A 20,607-nucleotide genomic window follows, 5' to 3' on the forward strand; every position below is an offset into this window, starting at 1 on the left:
ATTCCTTCATTCGAGCAACAATGTTTGAGAAGAAAAGTAGAATTTAACTTGTATTTGAAACTTCAGTTACGTAAACGGTTGACTCGAACGTAAGTTTCACTGTGCCGATACAGGAATTTATGTAACTGATAAAATAATATTTTAGAATAGTTTATAGGAAATTAAGCGTATACGTTGAGCCTGTCTTTAACAGGCCTACGTTTTGAAATGCCGGCCTGAGTGGTTCAGACGGTTGAGGCGCTGGCCTTCTGACCCCAACTTGGCATGTTCGATCCTGGCTCAGTCCGGTGGTATTTGAAGGTGCTCCAATACGTCAGCCTCGTGTCGGTAGATTTACTGGCACGTAAAAGAACTCCTGAGGGACTAAATTCCGGCATATCGGTATCTCCGAAAACCGTGAAAATAGTTAATGGGTCGTAAGGCCAATGACATTACTATTCATATTATTGCATCTTAAAATGTTAATACGGCAGTGTTTCGCATTAAAAACCATTCACTTTACAAAGACCTTCATTTGGTATAATTTTATTTAAGTTTAAGGAAAGAAAAGTACCATTGAAGGGGTCATTTTCGTAAATGGAAGAGTCAAATGAAGGACATGTTTCTATATTTATTTATTTTTTTGCTCAGATCGGGAAATATTAATCGAGAAAAAGTATTTTACAATTTACATTATTTATATTTCAAATCACTTCCTAAATATCTGAAGTTATTTCAAATTCACGCTGTATAACGTAACTACCCACAGCATAATAAGGCGTGCTTTACATTCGAACATTATTTTGAAGTTGGAGGTGGGGGGGCAGCGGAGCCAGAAAACAGTCAGTCACCACGACGTTATGTATCGTATCGTATTAAACGGAGATACGGAGATCAGTGGAAGTATTTAGCTGATTTTTTCTTGAAATGGTTGTACGGAGAGAGATCCATCGTTTCAAAAGTCTTAAATGTCTGAGCCCTTCTAATGAACCATAGGGTGGATGGGGAACTACAGTATGCTCCAAACTGTGAGACTCATGTTTTACAAGAGGAAGAAATGAACTTAGACAGACTATAATTTTATTTTTATCGCCACAATGGTAGATTACAGATTGTTTCGTAGGTCCTCAGTGGGGTGACGTACTTGTTCGGAACACAAGCATTGATTATTTTGTGAGAATTTTACAAAGTATGGAAGTAAATTAAAAAAATGTGTCCCTAAAGTTAAATGTGTGAAAGTTTCTTTCAAGCAAGGCCGACATGGCACACGGACGAAAGATATAACTGCGTTAAACAGCGAGTAGGCCAAATATTTAAGTTAATCATACTGAGCGTGAGAACATTAGAGTGATCGTACCATTAACATAGAGTTAAGGAAAAAGTGTTGTAAGCATATTTTCATATTAACTTGATTTATAAGTAATTCGCTTCAAGGACCTGACATTACAGTAGGTGTATTTCTGATATAACCTAGGGTTCCAAAAATTGAAAGTCTCTAGCCTCATCATCAGCCAATAATCAAAGTACCGAGTATATAGTGACCTAAACAAGCCTACCCATTACACGCACAAGTACACAGTAAATCGCAATAGTACGTAGAGAAAATTTTTGAGCAGAAGGAGTCCTTAAGTTCATTTCAAACTCGAATGTATATTTATTGAAGAGGTTTATTATGAATTACTTAATGTAAGGTTCATGGGACATGCTGATTAACAGTCTCGTATACTTTATGTGCGCGTGTAATATGTCTGACAATCTTTGTAACTTTTGCGTCTGTAGTGGTACGTATTTGTAATTGGGAAGGAAGTGACTATGGTGAAGAAATGTCATGTACAGTACCATTCCGGCACTTACGTAGGAAACCAAAGATAATCACTACTAGATTGGCCGAGAGTGGGCTTCTCTAATCAATTATGTTACCTAAGGTTGTATGCAGACCGCCCAGGCCCTCAAACCTGTCCGACATTCGTGGCACAGACAGAAATTGAACTCGGGCCAGCCGTATAGAACTCTGTTATTACGTTACCATAGCGGCGGAAATGAAGGGCTCAAATTGAAGAGCATTGAAACAAATATTAGAGTTAGAATTTAGACACGAGTAAATTAACCAATTTAAGTCACGTATTGTTTGCTGTAGATTAACTGCATTTAGCGCTAGATATTAATATGAAGCTTAACTTGTAATGAGAAACGTTATTCGCGAGGCTGATGTACGAATGGCTTTATATGAATATAACAAAATATTCCGTGGTTTATATTTTCTATAAAATAATTTCCTTGTAAAGTATCAGCTAGGTCAGAACTAGTACATAATTAAATATAAAGGAGAGATTTGTACGATGTGGTACGAAATTTTAAAAAATGTGTTCTTCAAAATGTACGAAAGGGCAAATCTATGAAAGACGCAGTTTAACAACATTTCAGGGAAAAATTTATAGCGACCATAGGACACATATCGCAGAACTGATGAACAAATTATTCCTATATGTACGTTACTCAGATTTTCCCATAATAATTTCACATTCTGTCTGCCAATAAGCGTATGAGTTGATTGAAATAAGGAAGCACTACTTCATGCAGCAAGTGATAGAGGCTACTTAACATGCAACACCCTACCTTCAGTACAGAGGAAAGCTCTCGAGAAGTGTCTTGACCGGCTGTTGGCGGACTAGTGTAAGCACAACCCTCGGCACTGTCTTCAAGCCAACGACAAATCATTTGTTAGTCAGATGGAAATTGTGTAATTGTCGCGCGCGATGCGATGGACGCAAGGTGACGCAGACGACCTCAGCAGAAGAGGAAGTGGGGGAATGGAGACAGAACGAAAGACGGGTTGGGCCCTGGCTACTGGGTCACTGGCGGGCCTGCCAGGGCAACTGGGGCAGTGCGAGCCTTCATCCGCTGGAGTCGCAGCCATCAAGGTTACTCTGTGGAACGGTGATCATTTCATCTAATGTAATCTTTATCAAATGAATATCACTGAAGGAAATACTTAATTCTTCTTATAAATCAGATACTCAAGTAGCGAACAGAATGAATAAGATGGCGCTTGCTTGAATTCGTGAACGAAGATCGCACGTTCGGCACCAGTCTATTCTTGTGATAACTGAAAGTTAATCCCAAATCCCTAGTTACAAACATTATAGGAAGTGCCAACTTCAGTGGGACAGTCGGTTCGTAGTTGCCTTTCTTTTCCCAAGATAGTGGGTTTTATCCCGTCTGTGGTCGGAGGTGCTTATGGGTGTTAAACTGAGTAGAGTAGCTGGTTAGATGATCGCCTCCTAAGCTCAAGGTCGAAGGGTCAAATCACATTAAAGTCGGTTAGCATTAGGATGTGATTGAACTATAGTAGTTGAAAGAACGCCATTTTCAGGACTGCCGACGGTGGGATTCGAACCCACCATCTCCTAAATGCAAGCTCATAGCTACGCGACCCTAAACGCACTTCAACTCACTCGGTATTATGATTATTAAACAGAGGTCCACCGAGCTGACGACCGGTATGTCCTAAATCCTAAATGAAGTAACAACGAGGACAACGATAATGACGGAACTCATCGCTGAACATACGAATTGCAACCGACGACTGCAGGTGAGGACCGCAGTGAGTTAAGCTTGCAGAAAGTTCCCAGCAGCATTCATGTGCTCTGTACTCCACAGGAATATAGGCCACCTGTCGAACTTACTGACGTTATCACACATTCGTCGCCTACCGCTTTTCCCACACATTGTGGGGTCGCTGGTGCGAACTGTGTTACACATGTGGATTTGACCCTGATTTACGGCCGGATGCCCTTCCCTACGACAACCCTATGTGGAGGGAAGTAATCACTATTGCGTGTTTCTGTGGTGGTTGGTAGTGTGCTGTGTTGTCTGAATATGAAGACGGGAATGTGGGACAAACTCAAACAACCAGTCCCCGAGCCAGAAGAATTAATTAAACGCGATTAAAATCCAGACCCGGCCGGGAATCGAACCCGAGAGCCTCTGAACCGAAATCCTTAACGCTGACCATTCAGCTAAGGAGCCGGATTGACGTCATTACATCGAAGACCCAAAATGCAAGTTTGAATGCAGTGGTTAGATAAAAATGGCTCCAAGCGTCATGTAACACACGACTTTGCTTTTCTTCTTTTTGTTAGTGGTTTTACGTCGCACCGACACGGATAGGTCTTATGGCGACGATGGGATAGGAAAGGGCTAGGAGTTGGAAGGAAGCGGCCGTGGCTTTAATTAGCCCCAGCATTTGCCTGGTGTGAAAATGGGAAACCACGAAAAAAACATCTTCAGGGCTGCAGACAGTGGGATTCGAACCTACTATCTCCCGGATGCAAGCTCACAGCCACGCGCCCCTAACGGCATGGCCAACTCGCCCGGTATACACACACACACACACACACACACGCACGCGCGCGCGACTTCAATTCCCACTGTGTTCTTCATACAAAGTTTTTGAATTCCGCTAGATATTGCTCTTTCTTCACGCTGCTGTTATTGTTGTTGTTACTTCAATTAAGGGACTTGGAATATCTTGGTCAACAGCCCCATGCCTTTAGTGTGTGTATGAAGATTGATAACCTCTGTTTCTCTCGTGTCTGCACCGATGTGAACATTTGTAATTAAATGGGGGTTAAAACTGAGAAAGAAACACCCTGGAATTTACTTGGAGTAGAAAAGTGAAGCCATGGAAGAAACTGACCGACTGCATAGCGTATTTGATCGAGGTATTCGTCTTACGTACTCAAGGTTGCAGAATCGATTCCTGACGCAGTCAGTTGTCACTTAAAAGTGCTAAAATTTGAGAGAATAACTTCAGTAAATACACAGACATCTTAAAATCCCTTTTCAGAGCATAATTCTGACACACAAACATATTTTACGTATGACATTATTACTATAATTACTTTATTTTATTTTTCTTGTATCTTTTCGCAATTGTTGATGTCGTGATCATAGCCATGAGATTTTCATTTTACGTGAAGTACGAACAACAGAGATGTGACTCTCAATTTAAAACATCATACATGCACTGGTCGGTAACCGAACATCACGCTCCACCGAGAAATATTTCTTGGATTGCCGAGAGTGAGATTTCAGCCTACTGCTCTACATGCTTGTGTGAACTCACTTCAAGTCTCTAAAATTATTCTGATTTTATGACAGAACTGGAAATCAAATTTAACCTTACTAGATAAGAAGATGTGTGTATGTTTAGTCCTCAGCCCGAAGGCTGGTTGGATCCTCAACAGCTCTGCCATCAGCTGTCATAGATGGCCTAGGCATCACTGAAGAGGCTTACTAGGGAAATGAGGAGTGAGGTAGTTTTCCGTTGCTTTCCTCACCGAGCCACAAGTTGCTATTACATATCAGTCTGCCAAGCCCACTATAATGCATGCACCAACCGACCCTATGAGCAATATTTTCACACCATTCATAGCAGGGACTGGCTGCAGAAGGAATGGCATTACTAGCATCACTCATACCTCAGTCACTTTCATTTTGTCAAAGCCAAGGATAAAGCTGAGACAGATCAGTGAAAGTAACAAAATTGCTCTAGCCCATACCAGAAGACATAGTGCACTGTAAACACTAGGTCCCGCCAGCAAAGGCACGATGAGAAGATACAATGCTAAAACTTGCACCACGACAGCGAACAGTTGTCATTGTAATTAAGAGTTTTGAATCGAACGTAATTACCTCCCTCAAAATAAAATAATTATTTTCAAAATCGTTGAAATAATGTAAACGATCTTCTCTTTGAACAGCCCTGACAATGAAAAAGGGAACTGATTAGCAAGATCCATTCATCAGAATTTCGGATTCAATATCCCTGGTCGTCCAAGGATTCATATCCTGGTCTGAGAAACAATGAACACAATATGAATGCTAAGCAATATGTCTGAGGAGGGCCGTCACGCTTACCACATTCCACCTGCATTTCTACTTGTGAACACCAATAAAGAAGGTAAAATTAATAACAAAGTCAATGTTTACAAGCTCACTGGTGACTGATGACTGGTGGTAATTATTTTTAAACTCGTAGCATCCAATGTTACATGAATATACGTACTATATCAGTTGCGTCATATGCATTATATTAGGTATTCTAATATTTGATACTGTACATGTTTGGAATAAATCCTTAGACCAACCAGTGTAGTTTCGACCTATCTCGACAAGAACAGAACCGTTTACCTTCCGCTGTTTTAAAGTATTTTCTTCTTGCCAACTCGTGCGAGTAGAAATTATTAATTTAATTGTAGATTTCTGTTAGGTTGAAGTTTAAGTAAGCAATGTTACATGAGGTTATGACATGGTTGCCATATTTATGAAATAGAAACAAGGACAACTTGAACATTTTAGTAAAAATGTTGACTTAGAAATATGACTCGCTAGGTGCAAGGTGAAGATGGTCCAGCTATGGACTTCGTCAAGTACTAGATATGTATTTTTCTGAGGGTACAGCTTTTCGATGATAGGTTCAACTCTTTTATTAGTACAAGTTACTGCGGCTGCAGTAACTGTTTAAAATAATTTTTAGAAAGGATTTCACAGTTTCCGTTGTCATTTTAATGTTATGGAGATTTGGAGCTTTATAATTACATTCTTTGAGGGAGGAAACTGAAAATCCTGACCGCTTCCTTTGACGATTCCAAGAGTTTCAATTCATCCACTTCATTCCACATCCACTTTAAATTAAGAATCTTATTTTTTGAAGACACTTCATCGAACAAGTCTATATAAGTTCTTAAATTATAATTAAGTTTTGAATTGATGTTATTGGCTGAACTTTCAATCTCCGATCACAACAAACAAAGTGTTATCAAACTGTATTAGATGTATGTATGTTGGGTATTCAGCCCGAAGGCTGGTTTGATCCTCTGCAGCTTCGTCAACAGCTATCAGAAATAGCCTAGGCGTCAATCCGAAAAACTATTTTCTATCCAAAGTGTCATATACAGTAATGAAATACTAGTACTGAAGAATGAAATCCAAACATTTCACTTAGAAAAACCCTCAGTTTACAAATTGCTACAAAATACATAAATAGAAACCTTAAGTACAATTTTGCAAGGAAGATCGAGGACGTTTGACGAATATTTTCATCTGCGCCCGGACCCCCGGACACGGTGAAAAATCGTGCAATTGTCCGGAATAATCGAGGACGTATGAGCCCACCTCCCGCTGGTCAGCGTAACGTACTATACCTGATTACTGCAGACTTGGCAAGTTAAGAGAGGAGTCTTGATGGTTAGTCGTCGACCTAGTCTTTAAATTCTGTAGGCCAGACTGACGTCTCGGTGAGTTTGTGCTGGACTAAATGAAGGTAAGTCAGGTTTCCTCTAGTTTCGTCGCTTTCATCTATCTCGTTCATACCAGAATCGTCCTACTCGTTGGCTGAATGGTCAGCGTGCTGGCCTTCGGTTCAGAGGGACCCCGGTTCAATTCCCGGCCGGGTCGGGGATTTTAACCTTCATTAGTTAATTCTAATGGCACGGGGGCTGGGTGTTTGTCTTGTCCCCAACATCCCTGCAACTCACACACCACACATAACTCCACCACAATAACATGCAGTTACCTACACATGGCAGATGCCGCCCGCCCTCATCGGAGCGTCTGGCTTACAAGGGCTGCACCCGGCTAGAAATAGCCACACGAAATTATATATATATATATATATATACCAGAATAACGTCATAAACATCAATTTGTGGTCACTTCACGGGTATCTGATAGAAATTGCCAGGGTTTCCACCCAGGAGCGTGGAATGGAGACCACGGGGCCCCTAAATGTTTGTGGCGTTGCTCTCACTCACTTGTGCCAGATTCCTCATTTTCATATGTCCTCCCCTACCTCCATTTGGCAACATTTATTCTCTTCCGAACCCGGTGATATTGGGTTTGTGAGTCCAATAGAATCTGTAATTTACCGGGCGAGTTGGCCGTGCGGTTAGGGGGGTGCAGCTATGTGCTTACATCTGGGAGATAGTGGGTTCAAATCCCACTGTCGGCAGCCCAGTACATGGTTTTCTGCAGTTTACCGTTTTAACACCAAGAGACCACGGAGCTCCTAGATGATTGTGGCATTGCTCCCACTAATTAAGGCCACGGCCGCTTCTTTCCCACTCCTAGGCCTTTCCAATCCCATTGTTGCCATAAGACCTATCTGTGTCGGTGCGACGTAAAGCAAATCGTAAAAAGAAAATCTGCAAATTTTACACTTTTCCTGCCCCTTTAATTATTCTGCCCATATCTTTATTGTTCTAACGTTCGCACATCTTTCAATCCTTTTCTTTTTCTCCTACCCCCCCCCCCCTCTCTCTCTCTCCTTCCTTGATTAGGGTCAAGAGAGGATGATTATCACGAGACATCTCCCTTCAAGCAAATAAATACCACCACAACTGCCTTGCGCTAGCTTCCTTCTCGTAGGAAAGACCTAGGAGTTGGAAGGAAGCGGCCGTGGCCTTAATTAAGGTAAAGCCCCAGCATTTGCCTGGTATAAAAATGGGATACCACAGAATACCATCTTGAGGGCTGCCGATAGTGGGATTCGAACCTACTATCTCCCGGAAACAAGCTCACAGCCGCGCGCCTCTACGCGCACGGCCAACTTGCCCGGTCTTCTCGACACTTGGTGGAATCAAGTTAAGTGAACTATTGTTATTCTTAAAACGATATTCTTTGGGAAGGAACCACCCATACTTTTCAATGTTAACACATAACAAGAAGCTAATGTAATTCGGCGGAGGAAGGTACGTTGGAGCGAAAGTAGGCCTCTAAAGATTCAAGATTTTAAAAATCAAGACTATGGGGATTACTTTTGGTATTGTTGTTTTAATTCAGTCAGTGAATGACTGGAAGTGGGGATTTCATCATGTTTTCTTTGTTTAAGTTTGTATCCATGAAACACAATTTGGGGTTACCAAGCTGAGCCGAGCTTGGTTCATCCAGAAAGACGTGAGTTCAGTTTCCCTTAAGGAAGGCTAGATATTTAAAAATAAGGCTACCACTTCTGTAGAGTTACATGGTGCTGTGGTTTCATCATCGTCAACATCTGTTTACTCTCCAGGTTCGGCTTTTCCCTCGGACTCAGCGAGGGATCCCACCTCTACCGCCTCAAGGGCAGTGTCCTGGAGCTTCAGACTCTTGGTCGGGGATACAACTGGGGAGTATGACCAGTACCTCGCCCAGGCGGCCTCACCTGCTATGGTGAACAGGGGCCTTGTAGGTGGATGGGAAGATTGGAAGGGATAGGCAAGGATGAGGGAAGGAAGCGGCCGTGGCCTAAAGTTAGGTACCATCCCGGCATTCGCCTGGCGGTGAAGTGGGAAACCACGGAAAACCACTTCGAGGATGGCTGAGGTGGGAATCGAACCCACCTCTACTCAGTTGACCTCCCGAGGCTGAGTGGACCCCGTTCCAGCCCTCGTACCACTTTTCAAATTTCGTGGCAGAGCCGGGAATCGAACCCGGACCTCCGGGGGTGGTAGCTAATCACGCTAACCACTACACCACAGAGGCGGCTGTGCTGTGGTTTACTCGGCCAAAATAATAATAATAATAATAATAATAATAATAATAATAATAATAATAATAATAATAATAATAATAATAATAATGTTATTGGCTTTTCGTCCCACTAACTACCTTTTCGGTTTTCGGGGACGCCGAGGTGCCGGAATTTTGTTCCGCAGGATTTCTTTACGTGCCAGTAAATGTACCGACACGAGGCCGACGTATCTGAGCACCTTCAAATACCACCGGACTGAGCCAGAATCGAACCTGCCAACAATGAGAATCAGGTTGATTTCAGGGAGCAAAGGTGGTTTAGTATATCCTTCCACTTGGTTCCGAGTTTACAAATTGCAGAGGCCTTCACGGAGATGATTTTGGATTAAAGTCTATTATACCTACAAAGGGAATGAAATGTAGCTGGCAGAAATCAAATGAACCAATTGAGATAATAACATGTGTAAATGAAACATTAAGAAAGAATAATAATTCTGCTGCGTGGAGGTCTAATAAGCAACATTAATCGAAGCAGGACGGATATAACGAATAGACAGTACAGGTAAGGAATTTGTTGGTACTACAGAGTAATTTATTCCACTGGGCCGAGTAGTTCAGATGGTAGAGCGCAAACCACCTGAGCTCAAGTTGGCAGGTTCAGTCCCAGCTCAGTCCGTTGGTATTTGAAGTTGCTCAAATACGTCAACCTCGTGTCTGTAGATTTGACTGCGGGACAGAATTTCGACACCTCAGCGACTCCAAAATTCGTGAAAGTAGTTGGTGAGACGTAAAAACTGTTAATAATAATAATAATAATAATAATTTATTCTACTTTGTAGCTCAGCGTGTTAGCTCACAGTCCATGTATGAACTGAGAAGATACATCATCGGATTTCTGAAGTTCGAATCCTAGCCTTAGTACCGGCTGTATTGTATATGGTTCCACCAGGGGTCACCCACTCCAAAAATTCTGGGAGATTGTTTTATCTCAAGTGCTGATGTAACTACACTAATCCTAGTCTGAAATAATTACTTTGTAAAGGGGATATCCAAAACCTTCTTACACGAAATTTCAACTACAAAAATAACTCACAAAAGTCTTCGTAATGGAAGTTAACTTGGGTTGAAATGTACCAGAAAACATAATGTATGTATAGGTATGTAAGTAAGTAAGTAAGTAAGTAAGTAAGTAAGCACCTCTTCCGGCCCAATGGTCCATGAGGAATGCGCATAACAAGGCTCCGGACGTTCTTGGCATCTGTTAGAGGAGATGGAGCAGTGTGGTTGGCACTGTCCCTAAGTGGGAATCGACCAATCCACTTATTTGGACAGCAGAAATCAACTTGAAAATTAAAAGTAGCTACGACAACTGGAAATCCAACTACGGTCTTTTTTTTTTTGCTAGTGGCTTTACGTCGCACCGACACAGGTAGATCTTATGGAGACGATGGGATAGGAAAGGCCTAGGAGTTGGAAGGCAGCGGCCATGGCTTTAATTAAGGTACAGCCCTAGCATTTGCCTGGTGTGAAAATGAGAAACCACGGAAAACCATCTTCAGGGCTGCCGACAGTGGGATTCGAACAACTATCTCCCGGGTGCAAGCTCACAGCAGCGCGTCCCCTTACCGCACGGCCAACTCGCCCGGTCAACTATGATCTTTTCACTAGGGAAACGAATGCTTCAACTATTAGGCCACAGTTGTTGAGTGTGTTCTGGGAGAATGGTAGAAACTAAGTGAATAGACCGAATACTACTACGACTTCACTGGAAGAAATATGTGAAGAATCCTTATATCTCATCATAAGAATTCTTCACATATTGACAGCATACAACCTGAGGTCCTGAGGTACTTAGGACTAGCTGTATCTTTCTGCTTTGTTGAACAAAGTCCGAACTGTTACGAAAACCTGAGAGAAGAACAAGAACTTCGGAACAGTTTTAGATGTTAGATAGGGAGCCTTGGAAGTAAATGGGGATAAATGACACGGAGTAGCAGTTTCATGGGGCGGATATCTGCTCAGACCAGTATTGCTGAAATTAGCATCAAGATCTTCTCCAACAAAGTTATCACTTCAGTACTATTTATTCTAATGAACAAAATCACGATGATTGGTACAGGATATCCGAAAATCGTTGTGAAGGAGTCGATCCACTACCAATAGAAAATCAAGTGTATTCAACTCACGTCGCGTCACTGACAATTTGCATTGGCTTGACCGTAAATTTGATCCCACGGTAATCTGATAGTTGTAAATTCGACCCTGGGGTGGGCTATATGCCAGCACTGTCCTCTCGTCTGCCAAGACAGTGTTGTGATGTTATCAGCTTGAAGTCTGTGGAACTGTTGCTGTTGCATGTACTGTACTCAGTTAAATAAAAATTACTTTATAATACAGAGCCCTGGCTAACCGAGGTTCTTTGCCTTTTTTATGAGTAATCCCAAGCAAGGAAGAGATTTCTTAAGAAAAGAAATTTGCTCACTTCAAACATTGATATAGGAATTAGAAAGATGTTTTTGAAGACTTTCGTGTGGAGTGTGGTATTGTATGGAAGTGAAACATGGACGATTACTAGCTCAGAAAGAAAGAGAATAGAAGCTTTTGAAATGTGGTATTACAGAAGAATGCTGAAGGTGAGATGGATAGATCAAATCACGAATGAAGAGATACTGAATCGAATTGGTGAGAGGAGATCGATTTGGCTAAATTTGATGAGAAGAAGAGATAGAATGATAGGACACATTTTAAGACACCCAGGACTTGTTTAGTTGGGTTTTGAAGGAAGTGTAGGTGGTAAGAACGGTAGGGGTAGGCCAAGGTATGAATATGACAAGCAGATTAGAGCAGATGTAGGATGCAATAGTTACGTAGAAATGAAAAGGTTAGCACAGGATATGGTGGCATGGAGGGCTGCATCAAACCAGTCTATGGACTGATGACTCAAACAACAACATGAGTAATCCACGAGAAAATTCTCAACAGTACGATAAGCAGGTATTATTTTACAATCTTATCACTGAGATACACACATACTAAAATTACGGTAAAGAGATGCCTGCAGATAAGTGAGAGTTCTCCAAAAAGTTGGATTGAGAGTAAGGTTTACGACAGGAAGTGGAAGAGTAGCTGATGCACCGCAGTGAATCGAGTTGGTAGTTTGAACGCGCTGGGACATGTGCCCGATTTCTGAATTCTTTCTTTTCAAATTTTCAAGTTAAAAATTGTACAAACTTGAAAATTACTAACGGCCAGCAAATGTGCCCATGCTCCGCTACGGTATATTGTATACGGATTTCTCCGTAAATTACTGTAAAGACAGTGAGTAACGATTATATTAAATTGCATGCCTCTTAGCACTACCGGGATACAAAACAGGGAGGACACCATACGTTGTTTCCGATGTAAGGTAGACATTGGGGAAGTTTTGTTGATAATGGCAGCCACATTTCATACTGCCGCCAATCATAGTCGAGTTCCGGAGTTTTCATTACAAAGACAGACCCCTCTTCCTAATGCCTGTCACAATCGAGCTGGAGAGATTTGATTATAATCGAAATATGCATCGCTATTTAACGTATCAACAAACGAGACACGACAATAAGTCATACAATTGTAACCTCCAACGGTATTCCGCCAATATCTCGCAGAATGGCCGATTGACGTCTCTCTTGCATTCTACCCAAGGAACAATCACGAGTTTACAGGAATGATGACGAAAATGGCAATACGTAATTTCCCTGCTGGCAAGCAGTCAGAGACGTTGCCATCGTAACCTGTAGGTTCGTTGTCGGTCTGTCAGTCATTCAATGAGAACACGAGACCCGCCGAAAATAGTAATCTTCTCCGTCATTTGAAGAGTAAGCGAAATTAAGTACATAACAAAAGTTGTTTATAATGAAGGGACGTTTCACATATAGTGCACGGATTTTACAGAAAATCAATAGTATAAGATAAAATGGAAAAAAATCTGCTCTAGTTTTTCTATAAACCCCTCGTCTGTTCAGAAATTAAGTTATATGCATATCAGAACCTTCGCCTGGATGAGTATACTCTAAATATGAAGTTTGGTCGAGAACTATCCAGCCGTTTCACCGTGATGATGGAACAAACAGAAAAACAGACATGAAAAATAAAAACCACTGATACGATCCAAAGTTGACCTAAAACGGATAAATATCTGAAAAATTACAGACAGCCGACCCCCTACAACTTTATTTATATCGATTAGATGACAAAATTACGTTATGCAGTGATTATATTTATTCTCAATTTTGATTATTCTGTAATTTTTTCCTGATGAAATATTAAATGCATAATCTTATAAGAAATAAGCTCATGTTAATCATGCTATCATCCTTCCATTGTTTTACTGCAACTAGACTTTTACACATGAGTCATAAGAATCGCTAACATGTTAACTAGTAACCACTTCACAACAGTGGAGATGTAATGGTGATTCTCTCTTCTCTGACTGAAACGCTTGAGAAAATATGATAATAATATATTACTTCAAGTGGCTATTGCTAACGTGGCACAGCCGCCCTAAGGCAGATTCTGTAACGAGGGTGGGCGGCGTCTGCCGTGTTTAGGAAACTGCGTGTTATTGCGATGAAGGATATATGGTGTGCGAGTTGCAGGAATATTGGGAACAATATAAACACACAGCCCAAAGCACAGGGAAATAATATTTTAAGATTAATATTCATCTATCTTGCCGCGTATAGAACCAAGAACCCCAAGGTCCTAAGGCCAGTGACGGAGCTGGTAATAATAATAATAATAATAATAATAATAATAATAATAATAATAATAATAATAATAATAATCCCACTATCGGCAGCCCTGAAAATGGTTTTCCGTGGTTTCCCATTTTCACACCAGGCAAATGCTGGGGCTGTACCTTAATTAAAGCCACGGCCGCTTCCTTCCAACTCCTAGGCCTTTCCTATCCCATCGTCGCCATAAGACCTATCTGTGTCGGTGCGACGTAAAGCCCCTAGCAAAAATAATAATAATAATAATAATCATAATAATAATAATAATAATAATAATAATAATAATAATGATGATGTGTCGAGTCCTCAGCCCAACGACTGGCTAGATCCCATCAGCCCTTTCAGTAGCTGTAATAAGCAGCCTAGGTGTCACTGGAGAGGCGTACTGTGGAAATGAAGAGCGAGGTAGTTCCCTGCTTCTTTCCTCACTGAACACGGTTCATGATGATGACGATGATGATGATGATGTCAATGGTCATTTTACGTCCCACTAACTACATTTAGGTTTTACGGAGACGCCCAGATGTGGGGAATTTTGTCTGCCAGGAGTTCTTTCTTGTGCCGATAAATCTACCGACATGAAGCTGACGTATTTGAGAGCCTTCAAACACCACTAGACTAAGCTGGTATCGAACACGTGAACTAGAGCTGATAAAACCATCCCTGTACTGTCTGAGCCACTCGGCCCAATAATGAAAAGAAGAAGAAGAAGAAGTAGTTACCCACGTCATATTTGTCTGCATTTATTATTATTGTTTTTGCTAGGGGCTTTACGTCGCACCGACACAGATAGGTCTTATGGCGACGATTTTATTATTATTATTATTATTATTATTATTATTATTATTATTATTATTATTATTATTATTATTATTATTATTTATCTCTCTGGTCTACGGTGCAAACTGTTGTTCTGAAATCCCATGTTCGATTTCCGGATCTTACACGAATTTATGGTTTGTTTTAGTTTGGGTGGGGGGGGGGGTCATTCAGTCTCACGAGGACCTATCTAATCCGAAAAAATGAAAGCCTAATAAAAGCGTAGTGAACACTAACGGCGATAGGATCCGAGAACTGACCACATAGCACCCAGCGCTGCTTCCAAGGAAGACAGCCGTTGATCAGTAACCCAAGTGCACAGTACTGCTGTAGTACAATGGTTTTTTCTTTCCTTGTTTTCAGTTTGGTAGTAGTAATGGCTGGCAAAGTATGGTCGTGACTATTCATACACATCTAGCTATTTGTTTTCAACTAATCAGGAAGCCTTTCCTGGTTGTCATCCCGTATGTTTCAGCACAGTGGTCATTATTTAAATTACTGCTATTCTCTGTCTTCCGAAACACTAAAAGGTAGTTTTTTCATCTACAAAAGGAATGAATAAATATTGTATATAACACTGTAAACATTAATATTTTCTTAAATATATTCCTCTGTAAACAACCTGGAGTTCATCTATGTGAAATAAGCCAAAGAACGTGTCTCTTTAACCTTTGACATCAAATGTGTGTTCTAAGATAACATTGAATGAACTTCTGCAAATTTACATGGGCAAATATATATACTGTAAATATACTGGAGAGAAAATATATAAATGTTCTGTGAAGCTATAGATAGATTAGGTATTCTAAGAAGAATTGGGCAAGGCAGTCATTCATTCCATCTTAAGGAGTATTTATATTCAGTTGCGCAACGTTACGTCATTTCTCTGACTATATCCATCAGTAGCGTTCCTCACAAGCATAGATTTTCATAATTTAAGCTTTCTGTTAATAATTTTAAACAGAATTCTCGAAGGCTGAACGGTTTATGGACACTTACTCATGATTATGGACATGATGGTTATGTCTTCCGTGTTTACATCGGGGGAAGTACACCTGTGAACGTACCGTCCAACACTAGCGGTGCCTAGAAGTGGATCAAGAGCCATAAAATGGTGTTACTTCAAAGTGTTCTTGTTTTACTTCCGTTACTTCGATGGAGAACAAAACGAAGATGAAAAATTAATCAAGATAAGGCTTGCTTGTATATGAAAATGATAAATCTTTAGAAATGTCTTCTACACTGTCATAACCATTAAGTGATATCACACACGTCACATTAATCTGAATCTACGACCGATTCTCTGTTTGATTTCATTTTCACCAAAAATCATGAACAGTTTGTGCAATTGAAAGATGTAAGAAGTAACCGAATTTTCACTAAATGTGTAACAATATTTAGAGCATCTAGGAATTAGGTGTACTAAAAGATGCATGAAATGGACTAAAATCTTCAAATGTGGAATAAAACATAGACTGAAATAATTTAAAAAAAGATCCGAACGCAATCAAAAAGAAAGTACAGCTATATTCTACGGTGATATTGGCACTTTCAAATTACTTGAAATGCCACTTAATAACTAACTGCCTGAACATGTCTATCTACAGCATATAAACGTTACATTATAAGGTTGAGTAGTTTAATTATAAAGTCATTTTCATAATTAGTACAATCAATCAGCCGATGAACCTAAATCGTTCTATAAAAATCGTCATGTTACAAAGCAATGGGTAATAAAATAGTGTTTGGTTCCTTGAATGTGAAACCCCATTTAGTGTCGTTTAAAACTGATTCGTACTCACCGAAACTACGATCAATGGGGGCCACAGGAAATCTAGTAATGTCATATGGAGTTAAACCCAGATCTTCTTTTACACTTGAAATGTCACTGATAGTACGCACGTCACAATAGCCGGGATTCATGTCTAGCTCCATGTTCAACTCCACTTTCACCGTGAAATGTAGGCAAAATATGTAATGAAATATTAAAATGTGTAAGAAGTAATCGAGTTTTTGTTAAATATGTAGGAACAGGTAACCTACTACGGCCAGAAAATTTGTAAAATAAAATGCGATTTCAATTATTATATGCATGATAAATCATAAAGACATTATAAAATGTTGGGAGCAGCTGACTAAACCCAAATATACATTATATATTTATAAACGCATTCTAGTCCTAGTCATCATTAGTGTCAACAGCATGGAGTATACAGATCTCCACATCAGAACAAAACAAAATGTCTCCTCACGAGAGTCGTGTTTTTACAGAGCAGTATTCTAGACTAAACCGTAAAAGTGAAAAATACAGGGTTTTCAATGAGACAACGAATTTAACACTCTTGCGATTTCTTTTCAGAAAACCTAACATTTTAAATGCCTTATTGGCGTTATTTAACTCATGCTCATTGAAAGATAAACCATTTTGATTACTAAAAAGTACAGCAAGATCATTAAATTTGGCAGCAAGCTTCACTTCTTCACCCTTCACATAATACTTGAATGCATTAACTTGCTATTTTCTCGTGAAGGATATTGCACTCCACTTTGAAATATTTAGGTTAAATGCCACGTTATGCACCAATCACTAATAATGTTTATATCTGAATGTAACATTTCACAGTCACCCATGTTTTCAATTATCCTGTAGACCTTAAGGTCATCAGCATAGAGCAGGTAGTTGCTCGAATGGGTTTGTGATGGCAGATCATTAACAAATAGAAGGAAAGACATAGGTCTTAATAATAAACCTTGTGGAATTGCAGACTTAGGCTAGTAAGGACGAGAAATGAGACCTTTATGTTTCACTGAATACCTCCTGTCGTATAGATAGCACATAAAGCATTAAAGCAAGCTTCTATGAATGCCGTATGCTGACAACTTAGTCAGTAGGGTATTATGCTGCACAGAGTCAAAAGTGTTGGGAAAGACCATGTACACGGCATCAACCTGCCTGCAATTATCCAGTGCGCTAGATATGAAGTGGGAGTTCACAGCATGATTGGTGGTGGGTGAGCGTTTTCGGACAAAATCATGCTGGTTAACATTAACTAAACCACTGATTGCACTGAACAATGCTTTGAAATCTACTCGTTCCGCTATTTTGGAAATGAGTGAAAGAGAAACTACTAGTCTGTAAATCACAAATAAAGAACTGTTAGTACTGATTCATGACAAAGTTGTTGTTTTTGTTGTTGTTTATGTTAGGGTCTTGAGGTATTATGATCAACATCCTCGTGTTTTAGTGTGTACGAGTTTCATCTAATAACATACGGTACTGTTGTTTCTGCTCTGATGTATTTGTAATTAACCACAACTAGAACTGAGAAGGACTAGACCCATGGTACATAGGTAATGAGTCTGCCTATTACTCGGAGGTCTCATATAGAATTTCCGTCTTGTTCGAATTTCAAATCTGGTCTGAGGGCTGCGACGGAATTCACTCACTTGTCAGCATCTAGAGGAAAACAGAATAGCGGTGTGATATATCCGATATAAATGTCTGAACCCGGCCAAGAAAGTCAAGCAATACGACTGAGGGAGTCATCATGTTGAACATATGACACTCTAATATCTGCATATCATATGACTGAGCAGCAGTCATCATGGCAGGCCAAGGCTCTTCGTTCGCCCTAGGTGCCAAGGGTTAGATTTGGTGCAGTTCAGTTTTAGATTTGAGAATAAATCGAAAATTGCTACGTCAATCGAACCACTCTACAATACCCGTGATCAAGAGGAGAATTTACGAAAAGAAATCAGTGATGGCTTGTGGGAGGTGTTGAACTCAACTCTCTCCAGAATCTATGGGTATACGTCATAATGACTGGGATTTGAATAAACGAGGATACCCGGCTCGGCGACAGTTCAGAAATCTATTGTACATGAAGCGTAAATACACACATTGCCATAAGAAAAAGCCGCACACAGGAGACATAGAAATGGAATGATACGCGGTACCGGCAATGGAAACGATGATGCAAATAACTGAATACAAAATGAAAACAAATGAGCCGTTTATCCAGGCAAAATTGTATATTTGAAGAGTGTCTTTCAGTACCCTGTCGCACTCCACTAACTTGAATACACGCAGTGATACGAAATGGCTTGGTGTCGTAGAGACGTTGAATGTTCTCCTGTGGATAATTGGCCCATACTTGTTGCAACTGCCACTCCACATTCAGTAGAATGAAGATTCCGTCTTATCTGATCCCATACATGTTCTTTGTGCGACAAACCCGGGGATTTAGCGAGCCAAGGAAGTGTGTCAACAGCAGGAAGGCAGACCTGAGAAACCCAGGCGATGTAGGGGCGGGCATTATGTTGTTGAAACATGTCAGTTTCGAGCCGCCTCATTATGAGAAGCTTACGATGCCTCAGAATATACTAAACGCACCCTTGTGTCATTAATGATCCCCTCAACATCGTCAGAGGAGACCTGGAAGTATAGCAGCTTGCTCCCCACTCCATCACGGACCCAGTTCTGGTGGTGTGCCACTCAACAACGAATGTCGGAAGTGCGCGCTTATCACTGCACCTCCGTACTCTGGTGGCCATTCATGCCAATCTTGATTTGTCACTAAGGACGACCCGTCGCCAATCCTCAGCCGTCCATGCGACAGCCCCTCGCGACAAAACTCCAGACGACCGATTTTGGGGTGTCAATGGGAGACAAGCCCTGTTCTGCGAGGCACCTCGAAATGGCGCTGGTGGACACTGAGATGCCTTTACATGTTGTTGGATGGTGGACAGTGCCTGTCCAACGACGAGAAGATCCTCTCGTCTGGTAGTCTTTCTGGGTCACTCAGAGCCTTATCGGGGCATAAATCTTCCCTCCTGTGTCCACTGCACCTAGCACCGCTGCACTATTCAGTCGCAGCAGCTCAGGTGGTGGCCAATTCGACGGAACGTGCATCCTGCCACCCGTAGTCCAACAATCTGCCATCCCTTAAACTCTGCGAGTTATTGATACTATTGTCGAATGTGCCGCCGAAACATGCTGGCTACTCACTGACCTTTCCTCCAGTCGTTCCAGTTACTGATGTTATGGCTTAGTTAATCCCCTCTGGTGGCGGTTCTGCTAGGCAACTTCAGCGAAGTTCAAATCATCTTCACTATTATCCTTGGTGGTGCTTCATACAAACATCCGTCTCTTTCGGATAAATAATTCTGGGTGCGGCTTTTCTGATGGCAAATTTTGTATTTATCTTTCACTGTTTAAATAGGCCTATCTGCTTGGACTTTGATATTTAAAAATGGTCCTTAAACGAGTTACAGCGAAATAATCTCTTCAGTTTCGATTTAGAACCTCGCTGGTACAAATTAAATGTATATATTATTCCCGTAGTATAAATTAATCTCGAGAAAAATTGGATGACTTATTCATTACTTTTGGCTAATACGAGGTTATAAAAGGAAAATTTTCTGTTACCGATGTTGATTTCTTGGTTATCACGATGACCAGCCCAAGACACTTACTGCATGATAACCCGTGATACCATGGTGTTTGCACTAGTGTGCGAATGTT

At 40.8% G+C, this 20,607-nt stretch overlaps 1 protein-coding gene across 3 annotated transcripts in view; it reads right to left on the bottom strand.

The window, feature by feature from the left end:
• Positions 1-20,607, bottom strand: part of LOC136862875 (uncharacterized) — a 238,822-nt gene that overhangs the window by 154,185 nt on the left and 64,030 nt on the right. The window contains exon 1 of one of the 3 annotated variants that reach the window (XM_067139146.2): positions 2,596-2,726. The exons of the other annotated variants lie outside the window; for them this stretch is intronic. The gene's annotated coding sequence lies outside the window, so the exon portion shown is untranslated. Of the gene's footprint in view, positions 1-2,595; positions 2,727-20,607 lie in introns of those variants that run through there. 3 annotated transcript variants of the gene reach the window in all.

This window comes from Anabrus simplex, chromosome 2 (assembly GCF_040414725.1).
Source record: "Anabrus simplex isolate iqAnaSimp1 chromosome 2, ASM4041472v1, whole genome shotgun sequence".
NCBI lineage: Eukaryota > Metazoa > Arthropoda > Insecta > Orthoptera > Tettigoniidae > Anabrus > Anabrus simplex.